This window comes from Glandiceps talaboti, chromosome 10, assembly GCF_964340395.1.
Source record: "Glandiceps talaboti chromosome 10, keGlaTala1.1, whole genome shotgun sequence".
In the NCBI taxonomy this organism is placed as follows: Eukaryota; Metazoa; Hemichordata; class Enteropneusta; family Spengelidae; genus Glandiceps; species Glandiceps talaboti.
Window position 1 is genome coordinate 8517910 of NC_135558.1, and position 15171 is coordinate 8533080.

Below are 15171 nucleotides of genomic sequence, written 5' to 3' on the forward strand. Positions count from 1 at the left end.
AATTGCATGTTGCAGTTTCATAGAGTCAAGTAATGATTACATATAATGTCACCAGCATGCAGACATTGTATATGAGCATAATGTTCCTAATTCATACATAGTATAAATAATTATGTGTCTATCTATTTCAACAGGTTAGTGTAGACCATAGGACTCACTAGAGTACAAGGTAGAGTAGGCCAGTATACATGCTTGTAGCTTTGACAATGGCTACTGAGCAAACAGGCATATATGAGAGTTTTCTTCAGAAGTCTTGTGGAGAATTAAAGTACTTTCTGACAATCAGAGGCATCAAGACATCGGGTACCAAGTCAGAATTAGTGGCTAGGGCCTTTGTTGCTTCTGAACAAAAAATTCCAATCAAATTGTCAGAACATCAAATCAAACAGAAGTTGAAAACTGAATATGAAGGTAGAGTCAAGGAACTTGAGGTAAATGACCCACTGACAATACCATCTGAAGAATGGAAAAATGATGTCAGAGAATGGCCAAAGATAGACCTAGGGAAAATATTTTCCTTCATACTAGAAAAGAAAGAATATGAGGAAACGTACGAAATTTTGATATGAAAATCGTGTACGTGGGTATAGTGAATAGTGATAACAATCTTTATTGGAGCGAATGGTATTGTAGTTTAACTTCTGTGTTTGACGGGTGTTGTGTTTGGTTTGGTTTTCTTGATGAAGGTGTTTTATATTTGATGGGGTGATTCCGTGTGTTTCTTTGAAAATTGTGACGAGTCTTGACTTAGTTCTTCTATTCTGTAGTGATTCCCAGTCTAGAGTTTTTAGTATGGCTGTGATGCTTGTTGTGCGTCTGTAGTCATTGGTAACGAATCTGGCTGCTCTCCTTTGTACTTTATCAAGTTGTTCCTGATGAGTTTTCTGGTATGGATCCCAGATTGTACTACAGTACTCAAGTCTGGGTCGAACTAGTACAATCCCTTATATAACGCAATAAAACAAGTTACTATATTTCCAGCATGAAATACGGTGAAAAACTTACGAAATTGGGAGAGAAATGAGCGAGCGGTGACTCCGTGCACTTCCTGGTTTGTCCGAGTGTCGTCTGGATAATAACAAAAAAGCGCGCCACTGACGGCGAAACCGGCGCCATTTGCCCCCTCTCCAAGATGGCGGCAATAACCGTGAAAGCGTCCATTAGTAGGACCGCAAATCCCCTCCAGTTTTTGAGTGACCCCCTCCCCTAAATTCGCCACTCGGGGCGCACTTCCCTCGCCAAAAGATCGCTCAACCCATGAGGTGGCATCGAGTGTGAGCAGTTGTAATATCGGGTCCTACTAATTTATGCCCGGGACTGCCCGGGCCCAAAGTAGAAGTGTGCTTACCATTTTAATCACAGATTTCCACACTACAGATATAATATAATTACTATCACGCAAATATAGATTTGTAAATGCTTAAAACACCGTTTTATCACACAAACATTGCACCCCTGTTCCTGCGCTACTAAAGGCCCAGTTACACGATGCAACTCATGAAGCAATTCGTCGCATGCGACGAGGCTTGCAACTGCGACGGGAGCGCGTACACGATGCAACTAGTTGCATGGTGAGTCGCAAGAGCTAACTGTTGCACATGCGTAAATATATAAAAGTTACAGGTCATCGAGGTCAAGTCTTCTAGCGGCAGGAATTTGGCAAAAATGCTATGAAATTGCTAATATTTATGAATAAAATGACTGAAAACTTGTTGAGGTATCGATAGTAAAACTCTATTCAATTCGAAGTTCGTTTATGGCGATGTGATCTTTCCGATGTCGCTACTTGCATTCAAGTTGGAAATAAAATGATATTCAGCGGAAATCAAGCATTCATAGACATTGTATACTATTTATAAGTGGTAATCGTGGTGATAAATCGAAATTATATATAAAAATTACTTGCTGAAATAGAATATTTATACTAAAAACATGGCGGCCATAACATTGAACGTCATTTGACACGTAGGTATATGTCAAAGGTTATTGCTTGCGACGCGACGAAGTGGTTACACGGTGCAACTCACGAAGCAACTCGAGAAGCAACTTGCGACGCGTCGCAAGGAAACCGACATGTCGGTTTCCTTGCGACGCACCTTGCAACGTCGCAAGACCCTGCGACGGGGCGGGTACACGATGCAATTCGTCGCATGCGACGAATTGCATGGTGCGTTGCTAGTCGAGTTGCATCGTGTAACCGGGCCTTAACTCAGTCAACTGAACACCATCTTGGACTCAAGACTCGACTTTTCTGTAAGAGGGGTTGCAGGATTTTTAGCATGGGCGGAAAAGTTTTTAGTACTGCATGCAACGCCCGATATAGAAACTGTCAATAGTCGCGGATGTTTGCCAAGAGGCTTTCTGTGTAATTACAAAAGGGTGGTGAAATATTTGTGTCACAAACATGCATGTGTTCTTACACACGTCAAAGTTAACTTTCCTGGCACCCCTATCAAATGGTCGAGTCTGACTATCGAATGCCGTCCTGAAATAAGATCGCTTGGTCGTGGATTTTGTTGTGTGTAAAAACGGTGTTTTCGACTTTTCACACTCTGCTTTTTGCTGCGACAAAGATTTGTTTTGGTTTAAAAGCAGTAATCTGCACCAAGAACAGCAAGAAGATTCCTACATTTGGCCCGGGCAGCGTCCGGGCAGTCCCGGGCAGAAATTAGTAGGACCGCAAAATATGCGCGTGGTGGCACTGTACACATTGTATCCACATACATTATTACGTATATATCATTCAAGTTCTAAAAAAAACAGCCTCAGCCACATTAGTACATACACTGTTCAGGCAAAATTTTAATGTGATATACACACGCTTATCGGCTTACGTTGATTACTTACCTGTAGGTTTCTTCAACGTATTTATTCTGATGTTTTCATTTCGCTGCCCTGCACGATCGATTTAGACCAAAACGGTGTTCGTAGTAATTTCCGAGTATGTAGGTCCATAGGTTATGCCATCCCCCAGAGGATAAAATGGTCCAATCAAATACAGCATGTTGCGGCCTTGGTACAAAATAACCAATCGCAGTCAGCGATTAATATTCATAAGTATTTGCTCAGTTAGGGTGTCATTCCATTGTTTACATACTGGAAATACTGTCATTCCAGTTTCAAAGCATTGAAAATGCTGTCATTTCACTTAATTTATAGAGTGGCGGCTGTCATTCCACTGGATTTACAGTGCAGAGGGTGTCATTACTAACTGAATGTAGAAAAGGGTGTCATTCCACTGTTCACATACTAGTGGAAATGCTGTCATTCATTTTCCATCATTCGGTTTGTCATTCGTTTTAGAGTCACCCCATATTGCATGTGATCAGGCTTTCTTCACAGGAATTCGAACACATACATATACATGGGGTGAGATTATGGACTGAGATCCCCGCCAAAATTAGGTGTAACCTTTATTTCAATATGATTTTATCATTCACTGGCATGCATTATTTATGTGGTATACGCCTCAGTTCAGTGGAGGGTCTATGCTATGGTTAGTCTCGCTGCCAGCCTCGCGACGCTATCATCCCTAATCTGTTTATGTATGCCGAGCCGCGCCAGTGGCAGTAGTAGTACCTAAACCTTTAAAGTTTCTTGTCACATGTCAAAGGTTTATATTACTTATGGCAAATGCTGAAACAAACTGAAACACCACCATCAAATAATCAAATTACTAAGAATACTGACCTGACTTAGTGCCTTGAATGAATCCTGTAAGTTTTTATAATGATAAAATAATTGTAAATGGTATGGCATGCAATTTTACTTTGAGGATTTTTCTTGGTGTTAGTTTTCCGAATTCAATTTTGAATTGTGATCACATCAGGAAAGAGTATTGTTATCACTTTGACATGTTAGAATAACACCAGATAGCACAATTTTAGTCCTTATATTTCACAAATTTCTAGGGGTACCTACCCCCACACTGCTCCCTTGCATTTTGATTCAAAACTTTACCTCATATTTATTACTACCTCAATTCAACATGTTAAAATAGCACCACAAAGCATTCTTGTAGTCCTTGAATTTCAAAAATTTCTAATGAACCCCTCAAAGCCCACCCCTGTCCCACTTCTATTGACTATTGACTAGCTACTTTTTGGAATATTAAGCTACATTCATCATATATGCCTCCTGCTAGCTAGCTATTAGGAAAATCAATTTCAAAAATAAAAGTGCCAAGATCTAGACGCGTGAAGTCAAATTTAACGTGTGTGTGTGTGTGTGTGTGTGTGTGTGTGTGTGTGTGTGTGTGTACACATCTGCACCCCTACTTGGCAAAAACTTTGCTGTCTAGTTGCTCTCGAAAAAAATTGTTGTTGGGTCCAAATCCTCCAGCCCCCCCCCCCCCCTCCAGAAATTAAATGATATACCCCTAAAAGGAAATAGACGTAAATAAAGTACATTCACAAGTCTTAGATTGCTAGCTGCAATACATGATGTACTTGTACCATTCTTCTCGTTTTTGAGCTTTTGTCGTTCTGAGGTTGTAGTCCTTCTAGCTGCAATAATTGTAGCGTCTTGTTGCGGTTTTGTGGGGTTTTTCGTCTGTTTTGGTGACTTTTTAAGTTTTTGTGTTTAACCCGCACCTAACAGGTTAGGTGCGGGTTAAACACAAAAACTTAAAAAGTCACCAAAACAGACGAAAACCCCCACAAAACCGCAACAAGACGCTACAATTATTGCAGCTATAGTCCTTCTTGCAAACTGTGCTCGATTATCCTTAATTTATGAATGTCTCCCCTAATACATGTAGTACATCATGATGCACCGGTGGGTACTGGTGCATGGTGCAATAGAATTCTCTCGACTAGACTGACTTAAATAATATAATATAGCGATCTACGTCAGCTAGAATCGGTGCGTTCTTGGCGTTTTAAAGGCTTTGGTACTTTGTTTTGGAATATTAATATCGAAGCTGTCAAAACCACAGGATTAAATATTTTGCCAGACCGGAAGTAACAAACAATTGTGTACTCATAATGGTCATGATGGTGTGTATATATCCCATGCCTCTGCACTGTTCTTTGGTTTGCCCCTTCACACAGCTGGTTGCAAATTATGGAGATAACATAATGAATATTTATGAGATCACGTATGACCCCGCCCATTTTATCCTTAAATGGAGTGCTATCGTTTTGCATGCCAGTTATCTCATGACCCCCGGAGCGGAATGTTTCACCCATACAGTTCTCGACTGGCAGTGTTCATGAACAACAGGAAACACTCAAAAACGTTACAAAGTAATTTGAAGGCATAAAAAACAGCGGAGTTTTCAGACACCAACACCAATTTGTGCACCCTATTAATTATGCGAACCGTAGCACAACTGTACATCTGTTTGCTGAGTCAGCCCTATTGTTACCTATACGGTATACCATAATTATTTGCCATCATTTGGCTGTTGTTAGGGGCATGATCTTGTTGCTAGGCATATTTGCATTCACGTTTTGGATATTTATCCACTTACCTAACTGGCCCTGCTGTTACCCTTGCAAAATACAACATCATTTGGTTGTTGTTATGGGTGTGGTCTTGTTGCTAGGTATATTTGCATACATTTTTAGAATGTTTATTTGCTTACCTATTAATGTGTTATTATCTTACAAATATACTTCATCATTTGGCTGTTGCTATGAGTGTGGTATTGTTGCTACACATAGTGTATATATCTTTGGAATCTTTAGTCACTTGCCTATACATGTACCTTCCAAGTTTTCATCTTTGCAATATAAACCATTATTCGGTCTTAGTGCTAGGTATATTTGCATTTATTTAAAAATCTTCATTCACTTACCCACCCACCCCCTGTTGTTATCTTTGTAATATGCATCATCATCATCATCATCATCATCATCATCATCATCATCATCATCATCATCATCATCATCATCATCATCATCATCATCATCTCATTGTTGCTAAGGGTGTGGTCGTGGTTGCTAAACGCCAGTTTTGTCAATGTAATTTTGACCGATAACTGCAGAACAACACCTCCAGAAACATCCCTACTATGTTTAAGCCACATTCCCCATGTAGTTTTCAATTTGAACAAAATTTAGATTTTTTGACTCAATTTGCATATCACCGATTGGCTCATCATGTTGTGAATTCACCATCTACACATCCTCAGATGCATCCCAATTGAATTTCAGCTCAATATGCTCAGTAATTTTAAAATTATTGCTTTTTGACCAAACAGACACACTTTTACACCCATTTTGTATATCACTGATGGGATTATTATGTTATTACAAATTCTTAATATCTAAACACCCCAAGAACGTTCCCACCAAATTTCAGCTCTGTAGTTATGGAATAATCGATTTTTACCAAAAAAGGCACAATTTTAGACCTCATTTGCATATCAAAAATGGGATCGTGTTATGACCAACTCTTAATATAAACACCCCTAAGAATGTTCCAACCAAATTTCAGATCGATGTGCCCAGTAGATTTTAAGTGTTTTGATTAAAAATCACTTCTTTTTTCTCCACATCACACACCGGTGGTAAAGACCATTTTGATTTGAACAATATCCGAACTCGACACCCATAGTATATAAATATACTTTCAAATATCATGGCAATCAGTCCAGCAGTTTTTTTACTTTAAGTTGTTTACACACACACACACACACACACACACACACACACACACACACACACACACATACACACGTGTATTTGCCCATTTTAAAAATGTCTATGGACTTGTATTTTGACCCCAGTTATCTTTGCAATATAAACCATCATTTGGTTGTTACTATGGGCATGGTCTTGTTGCCAGGCATATTTGCATAAGATTATCTTTGCAATATACAAAATTTCACTGTTGCCAAGGGCATGGTCATGGTTGCTAGGGCCAGTTGAAACATCCCCAACAAATTTCAGCCCCATTCGCCTTGTACTTTTCGAAATGTATTTGACCAAAATTGACATGTTTATACCGAATTTGCATATCGCCAATGGGATCATCATGTCATGTATATACCTTCATCTACACATCCCCAGATGAATTCACATAAAATTTGCAGATCACTGATGGGATCATGTCATGAATAATTCTTAATATACACACCCCTAAGTACTGATCCCATCAAATTTCAGACCAATCTGCCCAGTAGATTTTTGACCAAAAAAAGACATTTTTGACCCAAATCACATACCTAAGATGTAATCATTTTGCTTTGAACAATTTCCAAACTCAACACCAAAAGTAATGTACCAACCAAATACAAAGGCAAGTGGCCTGGCGTTTTTTGCCTTCAAGTCATCCACACACACACACACACACACACACACACACGGATAGACACTGCACCATGCCTATAGCACTACCGAACCATGGGCTATGATCAGGTTTAGTGTGAGACAGGATAATTCAAGGGGGAAAAAAGTTAGAGCAATGTCAAATAACAGAGGATACAGTAATTTACCTTGGAGGGAGAAGATACAATGTACCTTCATACACAGGGGTCTATTCAAATTGCATGGTTCCTGGCGACTACTACTAGGTGCAAGACCCAACGTCTCAATCCTTGTATTCAAATGTACATCTGAGCGGTGTTATACATCACAATGTGAATAGCCAATTGAAATATGCCCGTCCACGCACTTCACCAACTCTAAGGACTCCAGAAGAATGGGTAGGCAACACCAGACCCCAAGGGAATTGGTTGTTCGGGGAAGGGTCCTAGTTACGGTATTTGCGCATGTCAAATTTCCTTGTTTACATAATGTATGCAATTTGCTTGTTGCCTACCCTTGTTCTTTCTACTATCTAGAGTTGTAAAGTACATTGTATTTTGTAGTTCGTAAAGATTGCCTGTGACTGAACCTCATCAGTTCAGTTGTGCTAATAATCAAAACTAATGCTACAATTTCATGTATCACAGCTAGAGAAAGTGCAACCCAACTTTTTACCAAACAAATATTGTATCTACATGTATACCCCATGCATACAAAGCATGGGTTAACAGGTTATGTTCTAGTGTATATATATAAGTTCTTGGGGGAGTGAGGTTGGGAGGGGAGGTTACTCACTTTATACCCCCCCCCCCCCTCTCCCATACAGCTCCCCAATGTATTTATTGCCCAGGACTTATTACAACCTTCCATATATTTCATACTTCTAAAGTGAACACAGATCCTTTTGTTTGGATATTTTATTTTCATTTTACAAAATACCAGGTTGACGATATAGTCCCCTTCACATGCCTATAGTGAAATACTGTAAGTCATAAACATTAGACGGTATGATTCATCATTGTAGACACTATTATCATTGCTACCCTTCAACAATTTTTTAGTGGACGCAATAAATAACAGTACCCACAACGATACATATATTAGTCTAGTCATAAATAAATAAGGATCCTACAGCAGAATTGCTGAAATTAGATATTATGATTTTCACTTACTAAATTTTTTTAACCATTTTCACTTCACTTTCTGGTGTTGCATGTTCCGTCCATGTTACATTTTATGTACATAACAGCTAACATCATCACCTTGAAGTTGATTTTCATTAATACATGTAGTATTGAACAAAGACAACATTTTCAGAATCAAAGTTGATACATTGAGTTGTATGGGATAAGAAACTGATTCATACAAAAATACAATTACTTTTAAGTTACCAATAACATTTTCCATAGAATAATATTTTTTTTCTTCTGAAATTAGACTCACTTGTGAATCTTTCTTACTGGGGCAGTGTTAACGATACACAGAATATTAAAATATATAACATGTAATCAAAGAATTTTGCAGATGACATAGGAAATGTAAAACTGTAGTTTTGGCCTGATGTCCACACTGTCCAGGTCTACAAAATACATTCTGTTGACAGTTGACAGCATGCATTCTAGGCTATTATTTTCTACAGTAACATCTTTGGGGCGAGATCAATAGTTCAAAAACTAAATTCTTTTAGTTTGGGGTGAGATGTGGGGGGGGGGGGGTGTTAATCATTTTGGTTCTCATTCTACAAAAACGATTTTAATTGTAATGGAATCTAGTTCGTACTCCTAAATGCAAATATTTCTATAAACAAATGTCATTAAATTGAGAAATTGAATAATTTTCACTAAGGTAACGGAACGGCACTAAAATACATTAAAGTGTCAGCAAGCAAACATTATTCTCACTTCATACTAGGCTTATATTCATAATACTACATAATGATTTGAAACTGATCATACTGTCAGAAACAATTATCAATTTTGGCCAATTTAGATAGTAGGGGATGAGGGTGGGTTGGTGTGGGTGGCCTAACTAAGATAATATATTTTTTATCCTACATTGAACTACTCATCTCGCCCCTTAAATAAATACTAGTATATATTATTAATAAGGATATAAAGAAGCACTACATCAGATATACATGTACTTGTATCTTATAGGTCTTGTCATAAAGGGGAGGTGTAGCACCATTGGTAAAAGTAGAGTTCAGGCAATAAAATTACAATACTACATGCTACATGCTACATGAATAACAATTATGCAAAAGCCAAAAGTATGGAATTTACATCCTTTTCGTTCTACATCATGACAATACATATCTATGTCACTCGACATATGAGTCAAAACGTTCAAAATTACCATTACTTTTCCCCAATTTTTCTTTGATATTACTGGCACTGGTATAATTATGTTATATTTTTCATCATTTTTTCTCCAATATTTTTTTTTCATATATTTTTCTTCATTCAGCCAGAAAATACTCATGACCTAAGGGTTATCACTACTCATCTAGCAACTCCTAGTGAGAAAGCACCTTTTAGGTCACTCATATTTTCCTTAGCTGAATAGGAAAAATATTGGAGAGGGGAATAATAACATCTATCAACAAGTCTTAGTAAAATATTTGAAGGAAAATTACCAGATATTAGAAGATGTGAGATTTCAATAATCACTTTTTAAAATAAATCGGTATTTTTGAAGTACTGACATTCAAAAATACAAAGTGATCGTGTATATCGTACCAATCTGAAATCCACTTTTCCTAATCACTGCATAATTACTGTTCCAGAAAACACTACCTGAAAAAAATAGCATATCGAAAACAAACAAACAACACAACAAAAACACACATCAATATATCAATACGACATGAATTCATACAGATAAAATAGTGTTAGTGGGCTTTGTCCAACAATGTACATATTTGCACAAACTACTTTGCTGTGCATGATTTTACATAGATTGTCGGCAGTCGCTCGCGCCTTTTTTTTCCCTACATGTTATCTAAACTTAAGTCATTGTGGCGCTCCGATCCAGCACAATACTACTATAATCTACTGATATCGAGGGCCGAAGGCCTTCGGTTCTCGATATCAGTATGCGATTATAGTACTGTTGCGCTGGATCGGAGCATGGCAATGACCTAAGTTTAGATAAAATGTAGGACAAAATGGCGCGAGCGACTGTCGACAGTCTATTTTTTACATAGTTGGAACAAGGTTCTCTCAATATACAGAGTAAGAATATAAGAAACTGTAACAATAATTTTTCATCACTTTTGCTCTCATTTTGGATTTTTTATGTTGTTCTGATAGTAGAATCACATAAAACTGTGCCGAGTTATCAAATCTGATCAACATATAAAATTTTAATTGTTTTTGTTGACAAACAAGTATCTCAGTCCATACTTAAAATATGAGTGTTTACATATGGACATCAATTCAATGTGCAGTACCATCAATGATTAGCACAGTAGTGATTCAACTATAATCTAGTCTAGATCCTATACCTGTCGACGTTTGCTAAAGATCACTATCCTCTCAACGATCATAACATGTATAGGAACTAGACCAACTACAATCAGATGTTTCAATAATTTTCAATCATATTCTAGCCCAGACTTGTTTTAGTGTTACTATCTCAAGAAGCTGTCTATAACCAAGACATACCTTTACAAGCACAGAAATTTGTTCTGAAATTGAAATTCCTCCAGCCAAGTTAAATCTATGTGGATCTTATATGTAAAACAATGATGTAATCGTATGTCCATTTGACTTAAATTTGAAGGGCAGTGGTTGCTATGGGATCTCACGGGATCTCGTGAGAACGTATGCGAGACAGGGAATGCTCTATTACACGTGCCTGAAGGCCCACTTAGATTAAACTTTTTTGAGATAGTAACACTAAGATATATTCTTCAAGAGCAAAATGAATGAAAAGTTGTGAAAATATTACAGCTACTTGGCAGTGTGTGCTGTAGACATACCAGATAGTTACTGGATGAAAGTAACATACATTGGTGGACCAGGAGGGTGTTAAAAATGTGCATGAGACAATGAAAACTTGTGTGACAGTCACCATTCAGGCAATTGTTTGTGAAATATCATTGATATTTTAGGTAGACAAAGTACCAGGTGTGTGAGACAATCATGTTTTCCACAACTAGTATTTACTTGACTGTGTACAAACAAATGCCCCCCCCTAAAATTAACCTCAACAGAAGTGCCACTTTATGCCACTGATTTCACATACAGAGCCATATACATTACATGCATTCAATCCAGGTAGCTTGCTTGCTTCGGACACTCGCTTCTAAAAAGAAATTATTGGACAATTCCCCTAAGGCTTGTTAATTGGATGCATGACGGTGGTCGTGGTGGTGATGGGTGGGGGTGGGGTGATTGTAGAGGAAAGGCAATGGCTACTCCTTACTGGATTCTAATCTAACACCTAATTTATCATATATCACATTATATACCAGCTGAGATCAAAATATCACTCCTATTATTAGCACTAACATTGTTATACATAAGGTTGCTGTTGAAAAACTTGAAAGCTCTTTAATGTTAATATTTGGTTTTCTGACTCCATGATAGTGTGTACCATCCATTTCTGTTATGATTTACAATCAGTGATTGTGAAAGGCATAAGTACAGTGCATGTTTGATATAGTGAAAATATGTGCTAGTGGATTTTGTACCTGACCAGTAAAACACAAACACTAGTATATATGGACACTGAAAGAAACCGATCTCTCTAGTTACGTTTGAGGTATATAACTTGTGCATATATCACGTGAGTGTCATAATGTCTATTCTTTCATTTGCAGGTGAGAAGTTAACTATTTCAGTAATTAAAAATTTCTTACTACATTTAACTATGTCTATATATTTAGTTTGTGACTAGATTACTTGAAATTCACAACACTAGTCCAGAAATAATGAACGCTAAATTTATAATAAATCTAAAAGTGATGAACACAAAACACTAACATTGCTTTTTGTGAACGATAAGCAACTACATAACTACCTACACTGATATTTTTGTCTTTATGTTTTATGTTTTATTACTCATGGATGTAATTCTTTTGATCGTTATGCAATCTTTATCGTTTTCAACTTATTGTATTGTTTACTGAGTATAATCTCAAAATAAATCATTATCTTAGCTTTTTCAGCTGACCTTACGTAAAAATAAACCTCTCCATTTTGCATTGTGTCATCAAACTGATGGAATTTACAAAGTAGGTTAAGATGTTAACATATTATTAAATTGTAGACATGAAATCAATGTAAGGCAATCTAGCTATACTACATGGAAATCATTGCGGTTATTAATTTGTTATCATCATCGTCAATGTCATCCTTCTCTGAAATTGTTGTTGCCCCCGCACATATTACATATTACACTACTATACTATATCCTATGTGGCCTCTGGCATCAAATCAACAAACTTGAAATGTGGCTCCTATCAAAAGCAAGGGGATCCAGCAGAATGGATATCTATCACTTTCACATTTCCAAGGCAACTCAAAATGAAAGAATATGTTTATGTTGCAGCTCTGTATATGATAGCATTTTGGTCTGCCATTTTCAAATTGTCTGCACATATTGTTTACTTTCAACCAGTAATCAAGCTTTACTTGATTTAAAGTATGTCCCAGCACTAAAGTTCATTTAACAACATCATGCAGGAAAGACAGCCAACTGGTTCATCTCACATATACAACATATAGAATCATATTGTACATATGGTCATAACGAAATGCAATCAGAAATGTTGCAATGTATTTGAGAGTATTTGAAAATGATGATTTCATCTGTAAGTATTAATCAGCTTTAGGCTGCATTGTTATATCAGCTCAGATAAAACTTATGTTTTTTGGATTGCGATAAGCTACATGCAATCTAGATCTTCAAAACATGGATAAACATATTGGATGCAGCAAACAGATTTGGTGTTAGTGCATGTTTTCTAAACTATTCACTAAGCAAGCGCCAATTTGTTAGTTTAAGTTGCCGTTAATCTATTTTACTAGTATACTTTCTACCAAAGGATATATATGTATGTATGTATGTATGTATGTATGTATGTATGTATGTATGTATGCATGCATGCATGCATGGATGGATGGATGGATGGATGGATGGGTGGGTGTGTGTGTGTGTGTACATGTATGTATGTATGTATGTATGTATGTATGTATGTATGTATGTATGTATGCATGCATGCATGTATGTATGTATGTATGTATGTATGTATGTATGTATGTATGTATGTATGTAATTATTGATAATTTCCCACACACACACTACTTTTCTAAATATGTTTTCTATGCATAGCACCACTGTAGTAATTGTATAAGCATGCAAATATTATTTGTATAGATGATGATAATACATCCTGTAGATTATGAAACTGTACCATCAAAAGCTTCATCACTTAATTATTTTTTGTTCATTATTTCTTACCTACATTCCCCTTTTATCTATTTTAAAGATAAAGGCTACTTTGTGAACTACCTATGTTTAATAAAAACTTTGGATGTAAAATGAGGTAAAATGTATTGGTGTCATTCACTTTTACTTATCAGAACAGAGTTGGCAGTGATCCAAACTTCGGCGAAAGTTACATACACACATGGACTTCGCATGGCAACTTCCATTATAATGTTGTGTGTTTGTAACAGTCAATAACTAGTTTAGTGGAAGTTACCTAGTAAGGCTAACATACCACTTCTGCCAAAGTTTGGTGTGATGACAGCTCTATACTGTTGAGTGAAAGTGAGTGACACCAACACATTATAGGTTATTTAACATCCAAAGTTTTCTTACACATAGTGAATTCACAAGGTGTATTTTCTCTTTAAATGCAAATCGTTTCGCAAAGTACCATGGCCTGAAAGTTTTGTTGTTGTGTACACTCTTTAGATCACGAGTACCAAGAGAACTACTAACAACAAATCTTTTAAGTCTATAGTACCATTACATGTGACCTAAACATACACAATACTGAAACATTACAGTATCCAAATCAAATCTGAATATTCAGAACTGTGTCTGAAGATTCATAATCATTGAAGCAATTATGGGTAACACTAACAGATGTGTATACAGTATATTTAGAAGCTTCTTAAATTAAGATGTAATCTTGTTGATTGTTTTTCATATTACCAGGTTGGCTAAGTCTTTCCTGCTTGAATGTTTAGTCATGTGACCCTGTGACCTTTGACCCTGCAGTTTCGCAGTGAGAACCCCTTCCCATCATGCACAGTACGTAACAATGAAAGAAAAGTAATGACCTGTGATAGTATCTGTGAGTTCAACACAAGCTCAAGGCTTTTTGAATCAATTACTCAGTCCACTGGGTATATTTATGTCGTTCATCAGAATCATTTTGTACATCTTGCACAGAGCATGGATGTATTTGTGAGTACTATACATCCATAGACAGAGAGACATTGGAATTGTAAGCTTGGCTTGTCTTATTCCATAACACATCGCCCTCTAGTGGCCATTATTGTTTTAATTTTGATTTCATTTTGTTTTCATTTTGAGAAACACAGGAAGCATACTTCATCATCAACATGAAATTCCTATGAGAAATCAAGAGAGAATTACAAAGGAAAAATGAACTTCTGTGAAGCTATTTGTTTCAAATTATTTCATCCGTAGTGGCTGAAGCATCTGGTATTGAGGTCATTAACTTTGAAAGGGTTGATACTTTATGGATAGGATATTGTGTGATGGTGAGGGGGTTCTCAGCTTTACAGCAATTGCACTTTTCTGAGTTTGTAAATATTGGTATGTGTACATGCATTTCACGGACAAGATTATCAACAACAAAGCACTATTTGTTTGAAACACAATTGGTGCAAAGAAACAGAGATGAAAACTGGAGAAATTAGCAGTCACTGACACT